The sequence below is a fragment of the Glandiceps talaboti genome, chromosome 12 (assembly GCF_964340395.1).
Source record: "Glandiceps talaboti chromosome 12, keGlaTala1.1, whole genome shotgun sequence".
NCBI classification, from domain to species: Eukaryota; Metazoa; Hemichordata; class Enteropneusta; family Spengelidae; genus Glandiceps; species Glandiceps talaboti.
This window is the reverse complement of record NC_135560.1, coordinates 3,955,238-3,980,135: the sequence shown is the minus strand read 5'-3', so window position 1 is coordinate 3,980,135 and position 24,898 is coordinate 3,955,238. Positions and strand designations below refer to the sequence as shown.

Below are 24,898 nucleotides of genomic sequence, written 5' to 3'. Positions count from 1 at the left end.
TGAAGTATTATGGAATTGAAAGCTGTCTATAGTAGGTCATGAATAGACTAGTCCATCTGATACTGTTGTCTAATAATTCAATGAGCTATTTAAGTAATTTGGAATTCTGTCCATACTTGTATTCACATATGTTGCCAGTTGACATCTGATTTAATTAGCACTCCTCATGTCCTATACATGCACTTTATTTGCATAAAGTCTTGTATCTATCTAATGAGACTTTTTACTCCTAAACTAATCAGTGTTCGTTCTTCTTGATACGTCTACTCTAAAGGAAGCTAGCTGTTATAAAGCACTATGTTAGGTTTTATTATTTGTTATAAGTATAAGTGAATTCTTGTGTCAATTACATGTAGGATGATTGTTCAAGTTGAAGTACTACATGTACATGTATCGGGTATGTATGTCACAGTAGTTAACAGCTGAAAGAAGAAAAATATTAGAATATTATGTAACTTTCCATGTGCAAGCCGAGTTGAAGAAAATATGGGGAAATGGTGGGAATATTTTGATCTGCATTTTGTGTGCAGTGCTGACAAGTTTAATAATTTGCTTGATGTACTAACTGTGGTGTTTGTGTGTGTTTGTGTGTATTTGTCTGCATAACAGAAAATCGCTGGGAGAAATTCCCAGCACAAAAATATAAAAAAATAAATAAATAAATAAATAAAGATAATAACCGAATTAGCTTCATATTATCAACAATCAGTACAATAGTTTACCTGCAACTCCTTCTAATTTGGAAAAAAAATGTTTAATAGTGGGAGTTACTTTTGCAGAAAAAACTTTTGCAAGTATTCAGCTGTATGTCTTTTCCTCCAGAAGTAAGTCACACTATAAACTTACTTTATGTACATCATACAAATGATTAGACTTTTATTGTAAATAAAGGATACATACATGTATAACACCTTTGTAATGTTAGGCAGAATATTAAGTAATAATGATATTATCATGTTGGTTTTCCCACTCTATGCTATTAAAAAGCACTTTACAAGTTTTTGCCCTGGCATGGATATATTAACAGTGCAACAGCCCTTTATATTGTAAACTTCCTCAACTTCCTGGGGAACATACAAATTACAATCCATTGCAGCCTCTATAAGCACATATGATTGAAGCATTCACAATTCAACCTCCATCCTACCAGGTCCACAATTATACAGCTGGGTTGACTGAGGCACAGTGGTGGTTCTTGCCCAAGGACTTTAGCCATTCAGGAAACAAATGGCAGCAACAGGGCTTGAACATGTAACCTGCAGATTCCATGCCTGCCACGCTAGCCATGACTCCACAAGTATATTGATGTGCTATACAGATGTATCATATTTTCATATTTTTCTGTTGTGAAAGATGCCAAGGACAGTTGCAATGAGTATTGCAGCTGGTCATGCACAAGATGAGTTGTTTACAAGTAATGTTTTAAATTTCCCCTTACACTGTCCATCAATTGAAGGGAACTGACACGTCCTCAATTTATACCATTCTGCCAAATTTTCACACTCCAAAATAAATATGACTATTACAGAACTAATGATACACATGCAAATTTTCACATAGAACAAGTGGGAATAAATTCCATGTATTCTGCTGGAGTGCATACACTCGCTGCTTGGCTTGCACATGCATGTGTTGATTGTACTTATAGATTTATTAAAAAATAAATATACCAATTAACATCAACTAGTTTGTGGATTCAACCAAATGTTATTAATTGTTGTTTAATAACTAGACAGTGTGTATTTTATCAAAACAATTAGACATGAAAAAGTTCATGACAGATTTTTGCATTAGCAGTTCAAGTGCGACTTTCCCGACTTGGTGAGCCAGCAAGTTGGGTGTCATAAAAATTGTTTGCATCTCTAAAGCTATTTACAATGTCACTGATAATCGGTCAGTAAAACTGATATCAACTGATATGACATTAGGGGCTTCACACTTAGATATTGAGCTTAGCTTTGCCAGATGTGTTATGTAATAGTGCTTTATCACATTTGTAAATATTGCCAACAAACATTATTCAGTGATAAGAAAGATAAGAAACCCCACTTCCTTAGTTAATGGCTCGATTCTGTAATGTGGAGCCGAGGTCTCTTTAATTTGAATATACTGTAATCTGTAATGCTTCCACTGGTAAGAAGTGCCAATCTAATCTGCCGGATTGGGGGGTGGGCTGGGCTTATAGATTGGGTTCTGTGCGTGCGTGACGACCGATTTCTCTCAAACTTTGTACAAGGACAACACACTATGGCATACATATGCATGTCAAGTTATTTTGTGATACAATCCAATGTGGTCACCAGACGACCATTTTGTTATGATTTTTTCTTGTCCAAAGCAATTACACAGACATGCCTGAACAGATCTCATTCAAAATTGGTATAAGGACAATGTTCTATTACATGCATATATGCATGTCAATTTGTGTAGTGTCATACAGTCCATTTTTCCACCGGGCGATCATCTTTTAAACAATTTTTTCATGTCCAGAACCATATTACTTGGACATGACTGGACTTATTTCTATCAAACTTGGACAAGGACAACACACTATGGCATACATATTAGGCATGTCCATTTGTTTTTTTGATACAATCCAATATGGCCGCTAGACAGCCATTTTGTTACAAATTTTTCATGTTCAAACTAATTCAGATATGCCTTTGAACATTTTGTTATGATTTTTCCATGTTTGGGACCATTACACAGACATGCATGAACAATTTCCATTAATATGATCCAACAGGACCGCTAGGCAGCCATTTGTTATGATTTTTTCATGTCTGGAGCCATTTGGAATCCAAACAGGGATCAATAGCTCCAAAAGAGAAGAGACTATGTCATCTATGATGACCTGTTAATGGTCTCCTCAATTTATCCAAACCCAAAACCATCACAAAGAGAGACGTACATTAGCACTAAATAATTAAAATCTTTTTATGATTAAGGACCGTAGTAGATGGATTGAAACAATGCAGTGACGTTTCTAATGTAGTGTTTCCAAAGTAATAAATATATTTTACTGTCATATTGATTTTTGGAATCATGAACAATATATTCTCCAATGAAACCACCATACCTGAGGTGCATTGGAAGCACTATAGGTACACTAAGGCCTATGTCTAAGGTATGAATTAACACTTGAGGAGATGTACTACAAAGCATGGTACGGTCTATATTGTGTTGAGTCATTGTAACTCTATTTCCGTGAGTGATGGCATACAGTGACAACTTAGTGCTGGTAAATTTGTCTGTAATGTATGACAATTTTTTATGAGGTGAAGTCAATATACCCATGTTATCTTTGAAGCTAATCAATCAAGTGCAATTTCACCCTTGAAGTGACAGCAGGGTAAAATGTTAATTGAATACATCATATTGCTTTGACACTAGAGATTGTCAATTGAGGTACTAAATATATGTAATGCATTTCAACAATTTCCATTTACTCAGTCTGCTTTTGTAGAAAGTTCTAGATCCATTGTAATATTTGATTCAGTTATTTAATGTTTTGCCAGTGTTGCAGAGCAGAACAGATATCGATATGTATGTATGTATGTATGTATGTATGTATATATGTACCGGTATGTATGTGTGTGTATATGTATGTATGTATTACTAAATAAGTTAAAGTTGACAATTGCTGTATAACAAATTGCCTCATATAGGTATTTGGTGGGGAAGGTGGGTTAAAAAAACTACAAGGCAGATAGCTATCAAGTTTAATTAGGATAGGCTTGTCCTGAGGGACTATTATGCTCAAGACGTTATGACCCCTTTCGCTGATATGCAAATTAAATCTAAAAAGATATGAGATGTTTGGTCAAAAATCAATTGGCAAAACCTATTGGGCAAATCAGTTTGAATACACATAGGCTAGCCAATCACTCACATGAATGAATTTGGCATAAGCTGAGTAGGTAAATCTTTTACACATATGAAAATATTTATACTTAAAACTTTGCAAAAGAAAACTTTTGTAGTATAATTTTTATGTCCACACATGCCATCTATAACATCACAATTGACTTATTGTTAGAACAGTTACAAAGTAGAATTCTACAATTATTATCTGTCAAACATACAACAAAAGTTATAACCCCAAAATGTATAAACTTGCTTGTCCCCGTTTAATAAGAAAAAATTGTAGTCATCGACTTAAAAAAGATTGCAGTTGTCAATTAACGTATAAATATTAGAAGATATTCAAGGAAAAGCACTGCTATGTCTTATCAGTGTAGTCAGTGAGGATTACATGACAGGATAGAATCATTCTTTGTTCTGAACTTATCTCTATTTCTCTGCCACAATTAAATTTTAATTCTAATCTGAGCTAGGAAAGAAAACAGTCTTTTTGTCCTTAACTGATCAAATCTTGTCATGTTCCCCAGAAAGTTTTTACCACTACTCTTTTACTGTTGTGTTGAGGGGTCAAGTCATGGCATCTTTAAATGATTCACCTAAGTGGTAAAGTAGTAGTTTTGGTATCATTGCACAATTGATGTTCATTCAATGGATTCATCAGTTAAGACAGATCTAATAAAGTTGTGTGCTATTTCTGGTGATCCCTATAGCAAAATGCACATTTTAAGATATACAATTACAGTCATCTCTTTCCAAGGCCACTTTGAAAACTACCGGTACATTAATTTGCATGATTGCATCGCAGTGAGAAGGTTTCAGCAATTCACTCTTTCATTAGAATCCATGTACATGATGTATTTGTAACTGGCATATTAAAAGACAAGTTGATGTGCATGTTTCAGGCTTGTCAATTCATATCACCAGTGACTGAAAGCTAATGTTGAAGCGAGTTTTTTAGTCTCCTGAAGGGAGGACTATGACAATGGCCTCAGTCCGTCCGTCCGTCTGTCTGTATTTCCATGTGTCTGTAATACGTCATTTCTCAGACATGTAAGATCCAATTTCTTTCAAACCTGGCACACAGGTGACATATCATATGGGACATATGCACGTCACTTTGTTTTTTGATATATGCAAATTTGACTAAGTGGCAACCATAATTGTTGTTAAAAATCAATATTTACTTCATAACTCACGAACTGTAATACATACAGACTCCATTCAAGTGTCTAGCCCCCATATTATCAGATGTACACTATCTTTGAGACTTTGACCTTGACCCTGACGTTTGGGGTCAATTATCAAAATTAAGCCATTACTTGCATATTGCAGACACTTTGTAGCAAATACATGTGTGGCTAATTTCTTTTACATCATGTCTATAGATAATACAGAACCATATTGTACACATGCATTATTTTTGGTGCTCATGTCACTGTTTACTCAGTGGCAGCCATATTTGTGGTGAACAATCATGATTTACACAAAACTCTAAAACATTGATACATACATAGAGACTATATTCAAGTGTCTACCCCCATATTGCCAGGTGTACAGTAAGCTTTCTTTTGAGACATTGACCTGGATCTCCAGGTTCAATTACCGAAATTCACCAGTTTCCTGCATTATTCTGTAATATTTATGTTGCCACCATTTCTTTAAAAATCATATCATCCAGCCACATAGAAGTAAATGTATTGGGGGTGGGGGGGGGGACGTGTCTTCTATGAATATTTGTTGTTAGTTTAATTCAGTTTCTTATTGTTACGTCATCTTAAACATTATAAGCCAATCAGTTGATTAAAAATAGATTTTGTTTTACCAAGTAAGTGTGTGTGTGTGTGTGTGTGTGTACATGTTAGCAATACATTCAATTCATAATTTGTGCTTACTAACCATCTGAATGACTTAGAGATGACAATTAAAGTTAGCTGTGAATCACTTGTTTTATTAAAGGCCCTGAATTTCAGCAATAAACAATAATTTTTTTCAGTAACTCACTTGTGGAGTTGGCATGTTACAATCAATAACGTTGAGTTTTTTGTCCAATCCTGCTGTAGGATTTTCCAAAATTAGTTTGTCAGCCAAATTGAAGTAATGTTGGGTCGGTTGAGTCATGACAAATGTAAGAAAGTAACATATTGCATCAGTGTGAATTTGTTCATTTACTGTAACACTCAATCCTTCTTAGTAGGAAATAGTGTTTAGGGAACTCTACTTAAATCTATAGAGTTTCTTTAAATTCAACCATAATTTTGAATGTACCTCTGCCGTACCAACTACCTCAATCTTCACCAAATTAAAGAAAAATTTTCCATAATATCCTGAGTACTACTAGACAAGTGTTCTTTTTATATGTTCAAGTCATTTCTTATTCAAATTTGACCTGATGGGTAAATTATGTAGGAGGTTTGAAATTGACTTGTAATGTGCAATATTCAGATTGGTACTAAAATAGACATGTTACACTTGTTGAGGTTAAAAATGATGGCTAGGTGATTTGAAATTGACTTGTGTGTGTAATATTGAGATCAGTACTGAAAAAGACATGTTATTACTTGTTGATAACTGTTCATATTTATATTTCCCAGTCCCGTGCTGTGTTATCTACACAGTACATTTGTGGTATTGTGGACATAAAGTTACATAAATTATGTAGGTGTTTCACATTAATTATGTAATATTATTTCTGTGAATTTGTGAAATTGTTCCTACACCCATGAACATCTCAGCATGATAACCGAAAGTCTTTGATTTTGACCAATCAAGTATATGTTATGTCAGATGTTGGTTTTTTTTTATCCATCGTTGTGTACTGTTTTATTTTGGTTTCTATTTATGTGTATAAGTGCAAAGTGCAGCTGTAGCTGGCCCCTCTCCTTTCACATCTGATGGGTTAGATAAGTAGTGTGTGGATTTCAATAGAAATATGTTATATTGCTGCTATCAACAGTGTTATAAAAGCCATCTCTCCACCAGTAATAAGATTCAGAAACTGCAATCACTTGCAAGTTTCTGTTGTCAAGCTGATTCCAAGAATAGTCTGAATAGATGCATTTAACTGATCAATCTCTTGTCAATCCTGTCTTCTGTATGAGATTTGATAGTAGGATGGGTTGCTAGGCAACCACACATGCTTGTAATCCTCCTCATTTCCATCTTACTTAGAAAGTAATATACATCTCATAAAGATGTCGGCTACAAGTACTACCAGTGTATTTTCATCAATAATTTGCTGTCATCCTCTCTGTGTTTGCTTTTATCATCAAAACTACACTATATAGACTTATTAGAATTAATTCAAAAAAATACTAGCTGCATATGGAAAATAACAGTGCTGAAGACTGTTTCTGTCTTTTTCATCTTCATAGCAATTGCCATTCCCTTTAGGAACAGGGATTGTCAGCTCTGCAAGTTAAAAAGCATTAGGTCATGGAAATATCATGATGGTTGAATGGTTAGAGTGGCTGACTTGTAATCAGTACATTGCTGGTTGTGGAGTCATGATGGTTGAATGGTTAGAGTGGCTGACTTGTAATCAGTACATTGCTGGTTGTGGAGTCATGATGGTTGAATGGTTAGAGTGACTGGCTTGTAATCTGTACATTACTGGTTGTGGAGTCATGATGGTTGAATGGTTAGAGTGGCTGACTTGTAATCAGTACATTGTTGGTTGTGGAGTCATGATGGTTGAATGGTTAGAATGGCTGACTTGTGGAGTCATGATGGTTGAATGGTTAGAGTGGCTGATTTGTTATCTGTTCATTGCTAATTGTGGGGTCATGATGGTTGAAAGGTTTAAGGGGCTGGCTTGTTGTCTGTATATTGCTGATTGTTGTTGAATGGTTAGAGTAGCTGACTTGTAATATGATGGTTGAGTGGTCAGACGTGGCTGACCTGGACAGCTGTACACATATCTAAGGGAAGTCTACATGATGGTTGAATGATGAGAGTGGCTATTTGGTGTGATAAATATTAATTGCTGCAGTTTTACAGTTTACAGAATATAAAAAGAGGCTGATACAAGTTACAAACATACCCCTAGCAAACCCCAATCAGCAGCATTTCACATGGCATCAGGCTGTAACAGGTGTCAACATCTGCTCACTCAGTGTATATCATCTGTTGTTTAGTTATCAATGATATATCAACCATACAATACTTATAGACACTGATCAATCACATTCATTACAAGAAGATGTGTATAAAACGTTGTTTTGGGTGAAAAATCTTTTTTGAATAGGTCTGAAATTTAATTGGAATGTCAACGTTACTCATAATGTCCAGATGGTAAATTATGTAATACAAATGAACCAGATCCTTGACAGTGACAAGAACATTAAAGGTGATTCAAAATGCTCACATTCACTATCGCTAATTTGCTAGACGACATGTTTGTGAAATGCATTCTGGTTTTAAAACTTTTCAAAAGCGTCTGCAAACACCTTAAAATGACCCTTTTTCAGTCACTTCCCTTCGGATTTACTTCGAGAGTTTTCGGGTATTTCCGGTCCCACCTAGACCACGGGATTTTATGACGTCATAAAGAGACATGGATAGCACGTAGCCTATGGCGAGCGTAGTCACTAGGTGAACAAAACTCAACAGCATTGTGAAAAAATACATTGCTAGTGGTTGTAACAGACATCAGTAAACAAAAACTACACTCTACATGTCTTATTAACCAACATTTACCGATATTTACTCACACTTTCTGACTAATTGGCAGTGTCTGTGGGTATAAATGCTAAAATATGATCTCCCCATATTATGGCAAAATAAATCAAAACGGCTAGACTACAGTGTAGATATACATAAACACTTGTAATGTCGCTCGCGTGTTTCAATTTATTTATCTGATTTTTTTTATTATTTGCCGAGGAGAAGCATTACAATATCTTCGACAGGCATGGCGTCGACAGCATATTATAGCCCACTATACTCGACTATACTCACTGATGTCGCCTTTTGAACGGCGCATTTAGCAACAAAGTAAACATATTTATCTTGAATAAATATACTAGCTATTAGATTGCCATATCATCAGCAATAAAATTGTAAAGAATTGAGGAAATTTCGTGAGTTTAGTGTTGTCATTTACATGACTTTAGCAACTCGTCTGGAAGAAAACTTGTATGGTTTCCCTTGTTGCGATATCACTTAATTTAATGCAACAATGCAACATGCCTATTTAATATTCATTAGAAGAATTCTGTAACGATTCATGGTATTCGAAGTGTACAGCTTAGGAAACCAACAAATCAAATATCGCGATGTGTTCATGATATCAAATACGATTGGACAATATTGACGTCGGCAATATTGTTATGAAAGAAAGCCTGCAACTAGATACTTGGCTAGCCACGTCCGGTCCCGTTTCTCAGGGTTTGTTTTGAAGTTAGAGACGTTATTTCTGTACGACTTGAAGAATTTTACAATATGTCTGATTGATAAATATGGATTACATCAACACATGGATAAATTTAACCCGACACGAATGTGCGCTGTGCTCTCCCGATTCCATACGTACATTGTACATACACTGCTTCAGCTTTGATCGGCGGCCTAGTATGAGCTTACTGCCGCGGCCGCGGTGACTGCACAAAACTTGACAACACTACCCCTCTACCGATATATAATAATCACCTGTATACCGTGATAAAAACAAGCAATAATTTGAGTCCCCAACAAGTCGATGAGACCTACTTCTGTTCTGTCCGATCCGAATGCGAGTTTCTTAGGTTTTATATGGGTTTCAGACACGGACTAGAGTATTACGCCCTAGACAATAATATGTGTTCACAAGCCAAACATGTGACAATACAAGACCACAACGAAAACTGTGAAAAATTTGCAGGTCAGTCTCATTTTATATATGGACAACAAAATTAGGTCGGTCACAGTTCCATTTACATGTACATGATGCAATGACTCGGAGCGTACTTCCATATGCTCGGAGCAAATCGAATCAATTAGTGTATTATGGGACCAACAATTATAGTGTGGCACATGTCCCGAAACGCCTTCTTGAAGTTTCCCATTGGTATTCTAATAGCTAGTATATTTATTCGAGATGAAATATGTTTACTTTGTTGTTAAAATGCACTGTTCAAAAGGCGACGCGAGTACGATTGGGCTAAAATATGCCGTCCTTGGCCCGGGGATGCCGTCAAACGTCACCACGGTATCGTAATGCTTCTTGTCGGCAAATAATAAAAAATCAGATAAATAAAAGTCAATGAATGTGAAACACGCGACATTACAAGTAGTGTTTATATATATCTAGTCTAGCCGTTTTTGATTTATTTTGCCATAATATGGGGAGATCATATTTTAGCATTTATACCCACAGACACTGCCAATTAGTCAGAAAGTGTGAGTAAATATCGGTAAATGTTGGTTAATAAGACATGTAGAGTGTAGTTTTTGTTTACTGATGTCTGTTACAACCACTAGCAATGTATTTTTTCACAATGCTGTTGAGTTTTGTTCACCTAGTGACTACGCTCGCCATAGGCTACGTGCTATCCATGTCTCTTTATGACGTCATAAAATCCCGTGGTCTAGGTGGGACCGAAAATACCCGAAAACTCTCGAAGTAAATCCGAAGGGAAGTGACTGAAAAAGGGTCATTTTAAGGTGTTTGCAGACGCTTTTGAAAAGTTTTAAAACCAGAATGCATTTCACAAACATGTCGTCTAGCAAATTAGCGATAGTGAATGTGAGCATTTTGAATCACCTTTAAGTACAGATATGAAAATACATGTTTGAGGGAGTTTCTGTGGGATGTATGACTGAAAGAGTTCAAAGAAAGATGACCTAATATTCGAAATACAAAATGTAACTTTTGGTCAAAATCTTGACTTCAGAAACTATACATGTACTTGTCAATCAAGATTTAATGATTTGATAAAAGATGATCAGTTGCATAATTAAAGTTTACATTAAATCAAAATATCATTAAGAAACATGACCTTGAATCTGGACAGTATGTAACTCTTAGTCTATTAAAATCTAATTAATTACTATGGAAATTATCAAAATGATCTTTCCGAGCACAGAGGGGGTCACCCTATTTCTTTTTATGTTTCTCATTACTTTTTCATAGCAACTGTGTTTTTTAGCACAACTGAACTTGTTCAGTAGTGCTATAGGGATCGCCCGGCGTCTGTCTGTCTGTGTGTGTGTGTGTGTGTGTGGATGTGTGTGTGTGTGTAAACAACTTAAAGTCAAAAACCGCTGAACCGATTGCCACGATATTTGGTGGGTCCATTACTTTGGGTGTCTAGTTGGGAAATTGTTCAAATCAAAATGATCGCATCACAGGTGTGTGATTTGGGTCAAAAAATGTGATTTTTGGTCAAAAAACTTAAACTCAGAAACTACTGGGCAGATTGGTGCGAAATTTGGTGGGAACATTCTTAAGGGGGTGTAAAGTAAGATTTGTTCATGACGGGATGATTCCATCAGTGATATGCAAATTAGGGCTAAAAATGTGTCTTTTTGGTTAAAAATCTATAATTCTAAAACTACTGAGCAGATTGGGCTGAAATTTAATGGGAATGTATCTAGGGATGTATGGACGAAGAAATATTAAGCATACCATGATTCCATGAGTGATATGCAAATTAGGTGTAAAAATGTTCATTTTTGGTCAAAAACTTATATCTCAAAAAGTACTTGGTCAATTAGTCTGAAACTTGGCGAGATGTTTCTGAAACTGTTATTCTGCAGATTTTCTTAAAAACATTTTGACAAAATTGGCCCTAGCGACCATGACCACGCCCTTTAGCAACAACCAAATGGCAGTATATTTTGGTCAAATAACAACATCATCTGGTAAGCAAGTGAGTAAACATTCAAAAAATGTATGCAAATACCCTAGCAACCATGACCACGCCCATAGCAACAGCCAAACGGTGGTGTATTTCACAAAGATAACAACAGGGTTTAATAGATAATTGAATAAACATCCAAAAAATGTATGTAAATTTGCATAGCAACAAGACCACGCCCATAACAACAGCCAAATAATCACGTATATTGCAAAGATAACAACAGGAATAGAAAGACAGATGAATAAACATTCAAAAAATGTATGCAAATACCCTAGTAACCATGACCACGCCCATAGCAACAGCCAAACGGTGGTGTATTTCACAAAGATAACAACAGGGTTTAATAGACAATTGAATAAACATTCAAAAAATGTATGTAAATTTTCCTAGCAACAAGACCACGCCCATAGCAACAGCCAAATGATCACTTATATTGCAAAGACAATATCAGGAATTCATACACAAGTGAACAAAAACATACACAAATGTATGCAAATATATCTAACAACATGACCACGCCCATAGCAACAGCCAAATGATAGCATTTATCGTAAAGATAGCAACATGGTTGGATAGGCAACTGGATAGTTATTCAGCAAATAAACACCTATTGTTAGCATAGACTAGCATATGGATAAACATTTTTAAAAACTACAGTTGTGCTACAACGCCATTGGCGGTATTTTTTTTCATAGCAACTGTTCTAACCTTTATTAGACATTTGGACATTTGCCACTGTTTAAAAAAATGATATTTACCCACATACTTAAAAAACCATGATGATAAATCAAAATGTTGTAATAAAAAATTTAGTCTTAGTATGGAAATAATGACAACCTTGTCTTGTTTAGAATTAAAGATGGATACCTGAAACCATTTTATAATTAAACATAAATTGGATTAATTATTACATATGTACCAGAGATTACTTGCACTGGTGCGCATGCGTACTAGTTGTATTTCACTGCAATGCAATGCCAAAAACATTATTGCATACTTGCATGCAAATGAGGACGTGATCGTTCACTACACACAAAATTGTGTGATCGTGCTTTATGATTTTACTTATGGAAGTTTGTCATTACAGATAAACATATGTGATAATAACAGAACCCCATTGCCACATGAGTTCCACTGTGGGTATACTCAGGGGTATTTGCACTTGTGCTTGCAGTGTTTTCTGCTGCACTTTCACCCTCTACACTCATGAAAATATGGGTGCAGAGAACACTGCAAGCACTCATGCAAATAATGAGTGTGCCACACTTGCACTGTCATGGGGTTCTGTCATATTACTGCATGGTTAGAGATGCCTGTATTGTAGTTAAAACTATAATCCAGTCATGTGATCAACATCTAGTGTTGTCACCTGACACAATAGACTATTGTTGAGTCACTGAATACATGCACATTTATGCCAAGGCCTAAAGCATAATAATTTAGATGGAGTTTCCTTTGCCATATATATCCCTTTGGTGTGGGTGGGCTATATTAATTCACCATGACACTTTGGAAGGTCATTTTATTACACATAATTGGATATTAAATATATATCACGTAATTAGCTATATCATAGATCATATAGTGGACATAAATTAGACATATGAAATATTAATAATTTTGATGGAATATTGGTTTATAATATCTGACATTACAATCAATCAGAAATACTGACAATGTGCACATTAAATTAATCGACACAGTTTGATAGTTGACGTACTTGTTTCTTTTCAGAGATAACTGATTTCAAATTCTATGCTCGTTTATTTTTCAGTGTGATGAGAGAGCACTGGGACTGACTTAACAGTGGAATGGATTGATTGTGGAGTGTACTATAGCCGAGTACAACTGCATCTTATAGCCATCTAATGAAGACATGTTACAGATAACATCAGCTGTACACAGATACTAGCTGCTCTTCCAAGACTTGTGAGACATAGCGGTACTGTGTATATACATACCCCTAGGACATAGGTAAGTTTTAGTAATATATTTACAGACTAATACATTTATTAGACAGTATCAGTTTTCTATATAAGGTCTTTTTGGAGGTAATTTTGCAAATTGAGAAATGGACACCAGTTGGCGACCTAGGATGCTATTAGAAACAGTCATAGGAGTGAGAGAAAATGGAGGCATGTTCTCGTTTTACATTAATTGTTAATATCCCAGGCTATGATATACAATGTACAGTGGCTTTTACCTTTAGGCCAAGATAAAAGTTATCAGTCAATTATGTTCTGTCCCATTTCTGTATTTCTCCCTTTCTTGAAATTAATTGAACTAATTAACTGTAGGCATATTGTGCAAAACAAATTTTTTATGCACAAATAAACAAATTCTACCAGTGACAACTGCCAATTTCATTAAAGTCAAGAGGGACATACATGCAGTGTATGCTGTTTCAGGGTTAATAGAAAAGTAAGGAATTCACACAATAAAATTGAACATAAAATGTTAAGAGTAGTTACACTTAAAATAGATTTTAGATTTCAAAGTAACACATAAACCAAGATTAACGAGTCCATACTTTATAGTCTGTCATATTGTACTGTTGTCACCTGCTATGATACACAGTCATTAAAAGAATAGAAGCCATTCACATTAAACTTGCCTTCATCATGCGACAATACCAATAACGTTTTAGATTCCTTAGAATTTCCATTTTTAAAATCCCAGTAGACATAATCTTTTACTATTTTTTCATCATTTTTTCAAGTTAAAAATACATAAAACGTTATGCTTACATGAAAATATTGAAATACATTATGGCTGTTTTACATGTGCAGTACAGTTTAGTTGTTAATGGTGATTGGCTCGATGTATGTATTTTGTATATTCATTTTTCAACAAATTGTGACTCTTTGAGATGGTATGCTGACATTGACAGGATTTAATCACTATTAAAGTGATAATACATACTTCAGTATAATTGTATGAATGAACGAGTCTTTATTTACATAGTACAAATAACAGAACAGCAAATCACATGTCCAGTACATGTATGTACATTTCACAAAATAGTAGGAGAGAAACTAGAAAATAGTCTAAAAAATCCTCAAGTCTTGCCTCTCAGATAACTAGTATGTGCAAAAAACTGCTGCTGTTCTTATAAAGAAATAATAATAACAATAATAATAATGAGGAAAAACCAAGGAAGTTAAATATAAAGTCTCTGTGTTACAACATGAATAAGCTAAAAATAACACAAAAAGTATGAATTTAAAAAAAAAATCAATTATAAAGGTAATTGTCACACTGGTTTGATAGCTTCACATCCCAGACACTAATTAGCTTATATACTGTAGTCTAGACTTATTTTGGATATAAAAGCCTTGCCTATATACTCAGTACAAATCACTGAATTGTCAACATGACAAAATCCTCATAATAACCATGGAAGCATACATAACATTGCATGCTATTTGACATCAAATGAGCTCCCTGATCCATAACATTGATGTACTTATGTGTGTTCTGTATAAGTATAAGAACAATATTACCATTTCAAGTAATGCATGCTAGTAAAGTACAGGAAGTCCTTCCTTCCAATTCTACCTAATAGTTTAATCTACTTCTTAGCCTTTTTTGAATTCAATAAAAAATTATCATGTGAATATTTTTAAAAAGTCCCCCCCCCCCCCCTGTATCATTTATAATTAAAGGGAAAGGGTATACCTTGTGAATTCACTCTGTTTAATAAAAACACTTGGATGTTGAGGTCAAATGCTTTGGGTTTCATTCATTTTCACTTATCATTTTAGAGTTGGCATCGATCTGAAGTTAGGTGGAAGTGACATACAGGCCTTGCTAGGGAATTGATTGTATATAATAACAGTTATAGCAGTAGAAACAGTGGACAACTGATTCAATGAAAGTTGCTAAGGATGGCCCCTATGTCACTTCTGCTAAAGTTTTGCTTGATGCCAGGGCTCTGGGCTGATAATTAAAAGTGAATCAAACCAACACATTTTATCTTGTTTAACATTCACATTTCAATAACCCCGCTCCAATATCACACAGTACATTTCTTCCAAGTCATAACAAGTGGGCTTACAAGGCCTGTTTGTTGTAAATGTAGGTTAGATGTATGATGGTTGAGAAGTGACAACTTCTCGCAAAAGTTACCTAAATCAATAAAATAGGCTACAACATTGGACGTGAATTATTCCCCAACATGCACTGCTCTGATCTGTACTTCCTGTGTGGGCGAGTTGGAATCTCATTTCCCCAGACTCTCTTCTGGGTCACTGGTCTGTAGAAAAGCCCCCAGTGGTGAAAGTGTGGGTAACCAAGACTATCACAACAGTAATAATTTGCAATATTCAGTATGACTGGAGTATACTGTGTGCTCTGGATTATCTGACCTCCACCTTGTTATGGAATTTTTATTTGAAATGTTGGTGATTTTACCAATTTTATGGACATATTATCTACAATTTTGTTCTTACTCTCATTATTTAATGGTTCAGTGTGTCAGGCAATCTTTTTCACTTTAAATGTCTATTTATGTACCAGTGTATATTTTGAGGTCTTTATTCTTACCTGTAAAATTTAATTTGATTTAATAGAGTGATCGCATCACCAATAAGGCACCACACTGATTTATTTCTGTAGTACTATATTATGCCACACACTGTGGCAACCACTGTTTGTGGCTGCATGTCTCTTAGCATGTTTAAACTAAAAACACTATAGTCATAAATACAAATTCTGATTGAACATGCCTTACAGTTTACTTTCTGCCTCAGTTTACAATGAACAATTTGGTTGCAAGGTAAGTGTACTGTTTATAGCTATATACATAAAGGATTTATCAGCACAACCAATGTCACACCATCACTAACTGCTATAGTACAGGTAAAGCATTCTCGCATTTATTTCTTCCACGACACTGCAAAATAACTATTGGCAGTGAGTTTTGGACGGTGCCATTAAAGAGGCTGTTGCTTGCAACAATGAGGTTAAAGGTCATGGACTCTTGGAAGTCAGGTGACATGTTATGAGTAACATAATGGTCCAGTAATGCTGATACAGAATTAAATTGATTTCAGTTCGTGGAGTACCACCTACAGATGGGCATTGCATGATGATATTCAAAACAGATTGACAGGGTGATTTTACTATCTGACCTCTGTAACAGACTTGAGTCACATTGAATACTACAAATAGTATTTTTATCAAACATCTGTGATAGACAGTCAATATATAGCAGCACATGACCCTCCATTAATTTTGCAGACAACATGTTCACTTTCAGGCCATCTAAGTGTCACTGGATGAATTCTATTTTAATGATTTTAATACTCTATTATCAGTGTATGCATAATTCAGTTCCATCTAGAGGTATAGCCATTATAAGAACAATATCATAATTGTGTCAATTTACAGTGAAATATGATTCTAGAAAGCAAATGTTGGCAGACACTTTTATATTTGTTGTAAAATGATCTGAAATAAAAATGTGGATTCTAAAACCTAGCAATGATAAGTGTTAACCCAAGGGTGTTTGATCACACTGTGACAGATTGTGCCATATGACTTGACAGATGGTACGTGTTGTGTTTGCTTTTGAAAAAAACCCCACAAGGACTGATCCTATAGACATTTACATTTGGAAATATTTCATATGTAGTACAGCATTCTGGTGTGTGTTTACTTTACATTCTGTTTTCATTAAAAGTGTGATCACTTTCCTAAGTACACAGGAATTTAAACTACTTAATATACAAATCCCACTATATGCAATACTTGTTATTACTCTCCTTGAGAAAGTGCGCTGAACTGTAAAACTAGTTGGAAATTTAGGTCTTTTTTGTACTCGTTTACTACAAACAGTAATAGGTATATGAATACAAACCCTACCAGTTTACTACAGCAATAGGTATATGAATACAAACCCTACCAGTTTACTACAGCAATAGGTATATGAATACAAACCCTACTAGTTTACTACAGCAATAGGTATATGAATACAAACCCTACTTAAGTTTACTACAGCAATAGGTATATGAATACAAACCCTACCAGTTTACTACAGCAATAGGTATATGAATACAAACCCTACTTAAGTTTACTACAGCAATAGGTATATGAATACAAACCCTACTAGTTTACTACAGCAATAGGTATATGAATACAAACCCTACTAGTTTACTACAGCAATAGGTATATGAATACAAACCCTACTTAAGTTTACTACAGCAATAGGTATATGAATACAAACCCTACTAGTTTACTACAGCAATAGGTATATGAATACAAACCCTACTAGTTTACTACAGCAATAGGTATATGAATACAAACCCTACCAGTTTACTACAGCAATAGGTATATGAATACAAACCCTACCAGTTTACAACAGCAATAGGTATATGAATACAAACCCTACTAGTTTACTACAGCAATAGGTATATGAATACAAACCCTACTAGTTTACAACAGCAATAGGTATATGAATACAAACCCTACCAGTTTACTACAGCAATAGGTATATGAATACAAACCCTACCAGTTTACAACAGCAATAGGTATATGAATACAAACCCTACTAGTTTACTAATAACAGCAATAGGTATATGAATACAAACCCTACTAGTTTACTACAGCAATAGGTATATGAATACAAACCCTACTAGTTTACTACAGCAATAGGTATATGAATACAAACCCTACCAGTTTACTACAGCAATAGGTATATGAATACAAACCCTACTTAAGTTACTACAGCAATAGGTATATGAATACAAACCCTACTAGTTTACTACAGCAATAGGTATATGAATACAAACCCTACTTAAGTTACTACTGTAACAGCAATAGGTATTTGAATACAAACCCTACCAGTTTACTACAGCAATATGTATATGAATACAAACCCTACTTAAGTTTACTACAGCAATAGGTATATGAATACAAACCCTACCAGTTTACTACAGCAATAGGTATATGAATACAAACCCTACTAGTTTACTACAGCAATATGTATATGAATACAAACCCTACTTAAGTTTACTACTGCAATAGGTATTTGAATACAAACCCTACTTAAGTTTACTACAGCAATAGGTATATGAATACAAACCCTACTAGTTTACTACAGCAATAGGTATATGAATACAAACCCTACCAGTTTACTACAGCAATAGGTATATGAATACAAACCCTACTTAAGTTACTACAGCAATAGGTATATGAATACAAACCCTACTAGTTTACTACAGCAATAGGTATATGAATACAAACCCTACTTAAGTTACTACAGCAATAGGTATATGAATACAAACCCTACCAGTTTACTACAGCAATATGTATATGAATACAAACCCTACTTAAGTTTACTACAGCAATAGGTATATGAATACAAACCCTACCAGTTTACTACAGCAAGGTATATGAATACAAACCCTACTAGTTTACTACAGCAATATGTATATGAATACAAACCCTACTTAAGTTTACTACAGCAATAGGTATTTGAATACAAACCCTACTTAAGTTTACTACTGTAACAGCAATAGGTATATGAATACAAACCTTACCAGTTTACTACAGCATTGATAGGTATATGAATACAAACCCTACCAGTTTACTACAGCAATAGGTATATGAATACAAACCCTACTAGTTTACTACAGCAATAGGTATATGAATACAAACCCTACTTAAGTTTACTACAGCAATAGGTATATGAATACAAACCCTACCAGTTTACTACAGCAATATGTATATGAATACAAACCCTACTAGTTTACTACAGCAATATGTATATGAATACAAACCCTACTTAAGTTTACTACAGCAATAGGTATTTGAATACAAACCCTACTTAAGTTTACTACTGTAACAGCAATAGGTATATGAATACAAACCCTACTAGTTTACTACAGCAATAGGTATTTGAATACAAACCCTACCAGTTTACTACAGCAATAGGTATATGAATACAAACCCTACCAGTTTACTACAGCAATAGGTATTTGAATACAAACCCTACCAGTTTACTACAGCAATAGGTATTTGAATACAAACCCTACCAGTTTACTACAGCAATAGGTATATGAATACAAACCCTACCAGTTTACTATAGTAATAGGTATATGAATACAAACCCTACTAGTTTACTACAGCAATAGGTATATGAATACAAACCCTACCAGTTTACTACAGCAATAGGTATATGAATACAAACCCTACTTAAGTTACTACAGCAATAGGTATATGAATACAAACCCTACTAGTTTACTACAGCAATAGGTATATGAATACAAACCCTACTTAAGTTACTACAGCAATAGGTATATGAATACAAACCCTACCAGTTTACTACAGCAATATGTATATGAATACAAACCCTACTTAAGTTTACTACAGCAATAGGTATATGAATACAAACCCTACCAGTTTACTACAGCAATAGGTATATGAATACAAACCCTACTAGTTTACTACAGCAATATGTATATGAATACAAACCCTACTTAAGTTTACTACAGCAATAGGTATTTGAATACAAACCCTACTTAAGTTTACTACTGTAACAGCAATAGGTATATGAATACAAACCTTACCAGTTTACTACAGCATTGATAGGTATATGAATACAAACCCTACCAGTTTACTACAGCAATAGGTATATGAATACAAACCCTACTAGTTTACTACAGCAATAGGTATATGAATACAAACCCTACTTAAGTTTACTACAGCAATAGGTATATGAATACAAACCCTACCAGTTTACTACAGCAATATGTATATGAATACAAACCCTACTAGTTTACAGCAATAGGTATATGAATACAAACCCTACCAGTTTACTACAGCAATAGGTATATGAATACAAACCCTACTAGTTTACTACAGCAATAGGTATTTGAATACAAACCCTACTAGTTTACTACAGCAATAGGTATATGAATACAAACCCTACCAGTTTACAACAGCAATAGGTATATGAATACAAACCCTACCAGTTTACTACAGCAATAGGTATATGAATACAAATCCTACTAGTTTACAGCAATAGGTATATGAATACAAACCCTACTAGTTTACAGCAATAGGTATATGAATACAAACCCTACTAGTTTACAGCAATAGGTATATGAATACAAACCCTACTAGTTTACTACAGCAATAGGTATATGAATACAAACCCTACTAGTTTACAGCAATAGGAATATGAATACAAACTCTACTAGTTTACTACAGCAATAGGTATATGAATACAAACCCTACTAGTTTACTACAGCAATAGGTATATGAATACAAACCCTACTAGTTTACAGCAATAGGTATATGAATACAAACCCTACTAGTTTACAGCAATAGGTATATGAATACAAACCCTACCAGTTTACTACAGCAATAGGTATTTGAATACAAAACCTACCAGTTTACTACAGCAATAGGTATATGAATACAAACCCTACTAGTTTACTACAGCAATAGGTATATGAATATAAACCCTACTAGTTTACTACAGCAATAGGTATATGAATACAAACCCTACCAGTTTACTACAGTAATAGGTATATGAATACAAACCCTACTAGTTTACTACAGCAATAGGTATATGAATACAAACCCTACTAGTTTACTACAGCAATAGGTATTTGAATACAAACCCTACCAGTTTACTACAGCAATAGGTATTTGAATACAAACCCTACTAGTTTACTACAGCAATAGGTATATGAATACAAACCCTACCAGTTTACTACAGCAATAGGTATTTGAATACAAACCCTACCAGTTTACTACAGCAATAGGTATTTGAATACAAACCCTACTAGTTTACTACAGCAATAGGTATATGAATACAAACCCTACTAGTTTACTACAGCAATAGGTATATGAATACAAACCCTACCAGTTTACTACAGCAATAGGTATATGAATACAAACCCTACCAGTTTACTACAGCAATAGGTATATGAATACAAACCCTACCAGTTTACTACAGCAATAGGTATATGAATACAAACCCTACCAGTTTACTACAGCAATAGGTATATGAATACAAACCCTACCAGTTTACTACAGCAATAGGTATTTGAATACAAACCCTACCAGTTTACTACAGCAATAGGTATATGAATACAAACCCTACCAGTTTACTACAGCAATAGGTATTTGAATACAAACCCTACCAGTTTACTACAGCAATAGGTATTTGAATACAAACCCTACCAGTTTACTACAGCAATAGGTATATGAATACAAACCCTACCAGTTTACTACAGTAATAGGTATATGAATACAAACCCTACTAGTTTACTACAGCAATAGGTATATGAATACAAACCCTACTAGTTTACTACAGCAATAGGTATATGAATACAAACCCTACCAGTTTACTACAGCAATAGGTATATGAATACAAACCCTACTAGTTTACTACAGCAATAGGTATATGAATACAAACCCTACTAGTTTACTACAGCAATAGGTATATGAATACAATTTAAACCCTACCAGTTTACTACAGCAATAGGTATATGAATACAAACTCTACTAGTTTACTACAGCAATAGGTATATGAATACAAACCCTACCAGTTTACTACAGCAATAGGTATATGAATACAAACCCTACCAGTTTACTACAGCAATAGGGATTTGAATACAAACCCTACCAGTTTACTACAGCAATAGGTATTTGAATACAAACCCTACCAGTTTACTACAGCAATAGGTATATGAATACAAACCCTACCAGTTTACTACAGTAATAGGTATATGAATACAAACCCTACTAGTTTACTACAGCAATAGGTATATAAATACAAACCCTACTAGTTTACTACAGCAATAGGTATATGAATGCAAACCCTACCAGTTTACTACAGCAATAGGTATATGAATACAAACCCTACTAGTTTACTACAGCAATAGGTATATGAATACAAACCCTACTAGTTTACTACAGCAATAGGTATATGAATACAAACCCTACCAGTTTACTACAGCAATAGGTATATGAATACAAACTCTACTAGTTTACTACAGCAATAGGTATATGAATACAAACCCTACTAGTTTACTACAGCAATAGGTATTTGAATACAAACCCTACCAGTTTACTACAGCAATAGGTATATGAATACAAACCCTACTAGTTTACTACAGCAATAGGTATTTGAATACAAACCCTACCAGTTTACTACAGCAATAGGTATTTGAATACAAACCCTACCAGTTTACTACAGCAATAGGTATTTGAATACAAACCCTACTAGTTTACTACAGCAATAGGTATATGAATACAAACCCTACTAGTTTACTACAGCAATAGGTATTTGAATACAAACCCTACCAGTTTACTACAGCAATAGGAATTTGAATACAAACCCTACCAGTTTAATACAGCAATAGGTATTTGAATACAAACCCTACTAGTTTACTACAGCAATAGGTATATGAATACAAACCCTACTAGTTTACTACAGCAATAGGTATATGAATACAAACCCTACCAGTTTACTACAGTAATAGGTATATGAATACAAACCCTACCAGTTTACTACAGTAATAGGTATATGAATACAAACTCTACTAGTTTACTACAGCAATAGGTATATGAATACAAACCCTACTAGTTTACTACAGCAATAGGTATATGAATACAAACCCTACTAGTTTACTACAGCAATAGGTATATGAATACAAACCCTACTAGTTTACTACAGCAATAGGTATATGAATACAAACCCTACCAGTTTACTACAGCAATAGGTATATGAATACAAACCCTACCAGTTTACTACAGCAATAGGTATATGAATACAAACCCTACCAGTTTACTACAGCAATAGGTATATGAATACAAACCCTACTAGTTTACTACAGCAATAGGTATATGAATACAAAACCTACCAGTTTACTACAGCAATAGGTATATGAATACAAACTCTACTAGTTTACTACAGCAATAGGTATATGAATACAAACCCTACCAGTTTACTACAGCAATAGGTATATGAATACAAACCCTACCAGTTTACTACAGCAATAGGGATTTGAATACAAACCCTACCAGTTTACTACAGCAATAGGTATTTGAATACAAACCCTACCAGTTTACTACAGCAATAGGTATATGAATACAAACCCTACCAGTTTACTACAGTAATAGGTATATGAATACAAACCCTACTAGTTTACTACAGCAATAGGTATATAAATACAAACCCTACTAGTTTACTACAGCAATAGGTATATGAATGCAAACCCTACCAGTTTACTACAGCAATAGGTATATGAATACAAACCCTACTAGTTTACTACAGCAATAGGTATATGAATACAAACCCTACTAGTTTACTACAGCAATAGGTATATGAATACAAACCCTACCAGTTTACTACAGCAATAGGTATATGAATACAAACTCTACTAGTTTACTACAGCAATAGGTATATGAATACAAACCCTACTAGTTTACTACAGCAATAGGTATTTGAATACAAACCCTACCAGTTTACTACAGCAATAGGTATTTGAATACAAACCCTACCAGTTTACTACAGCAATAGGTATTTGAATACAAACCCTACTAGTTTACTACAGCAATAGGTATATGAATACAAACCCTACTAGTTTACTACAGCAATAGGTATTTGAATACAAACCCTACCAGTTTACTACAGCAATAGGAATTTGAATACAAACCCTACCAGTTTAATACAGCAATAGGTATTTGAATACAAACCCTACTAGTTTACTACAGCAATAGGTATATGAATACAAACCCTACTAGTTTACTACAGCAATAGGTATATGAATACAAACCCTACCAGTTTACTACAGTAATAGGTATATGAATACAAACCCTACCAGTTTACTACAGTAATAGGTATATGAATACAAACTCTACTAGTTTACTACAGCAATAGGTATATGAATACAAACCCTACTAGTTTACTACAGCAATAGGTATATGAATACAAACCCTACTAGTTTACTACAGCAATAGGTATATGAATACAAACCCTACTAGTTTACTACAGCAATAGGTATATGAATACAAACCCTACCAGTTTACTACAGCAATAGGTATATGAATACAAACCCTACCAGTTTACTACAGCAATAGGTATATGAATACAAACCCTACCAGTTTACTACAGCAATAGGTATATGAATACAAACCCTACTAGTTTACTACAGCAATAGGTATATGAATACAAAACC

At 34.4% G+C, this 24,898-nt stretch overlaps 1 protein-coding gene across 1 annotated transcript in view; it reads left to right on the top strand.

Annotated features, from left to right (window-relative positions):
• The window catches only part of LOC144443779 (myogenesis-regulating glycosidase-like), a 53,709-nt gene that overhangs the window by 7,632 nt on the left and 21,179 nt on the right, over window positions 1–24,898 (top strand). The window contains exon 2 of the mRNA XM_078133326.1: window positions 13,477–13,676. The gene's annotated coding sequence lies outside the window, so the exon portion shown is untranslated. The remainder of the gene's footprint in view (window positions 1–13,476; window positions 13,677–24,898) is intronic.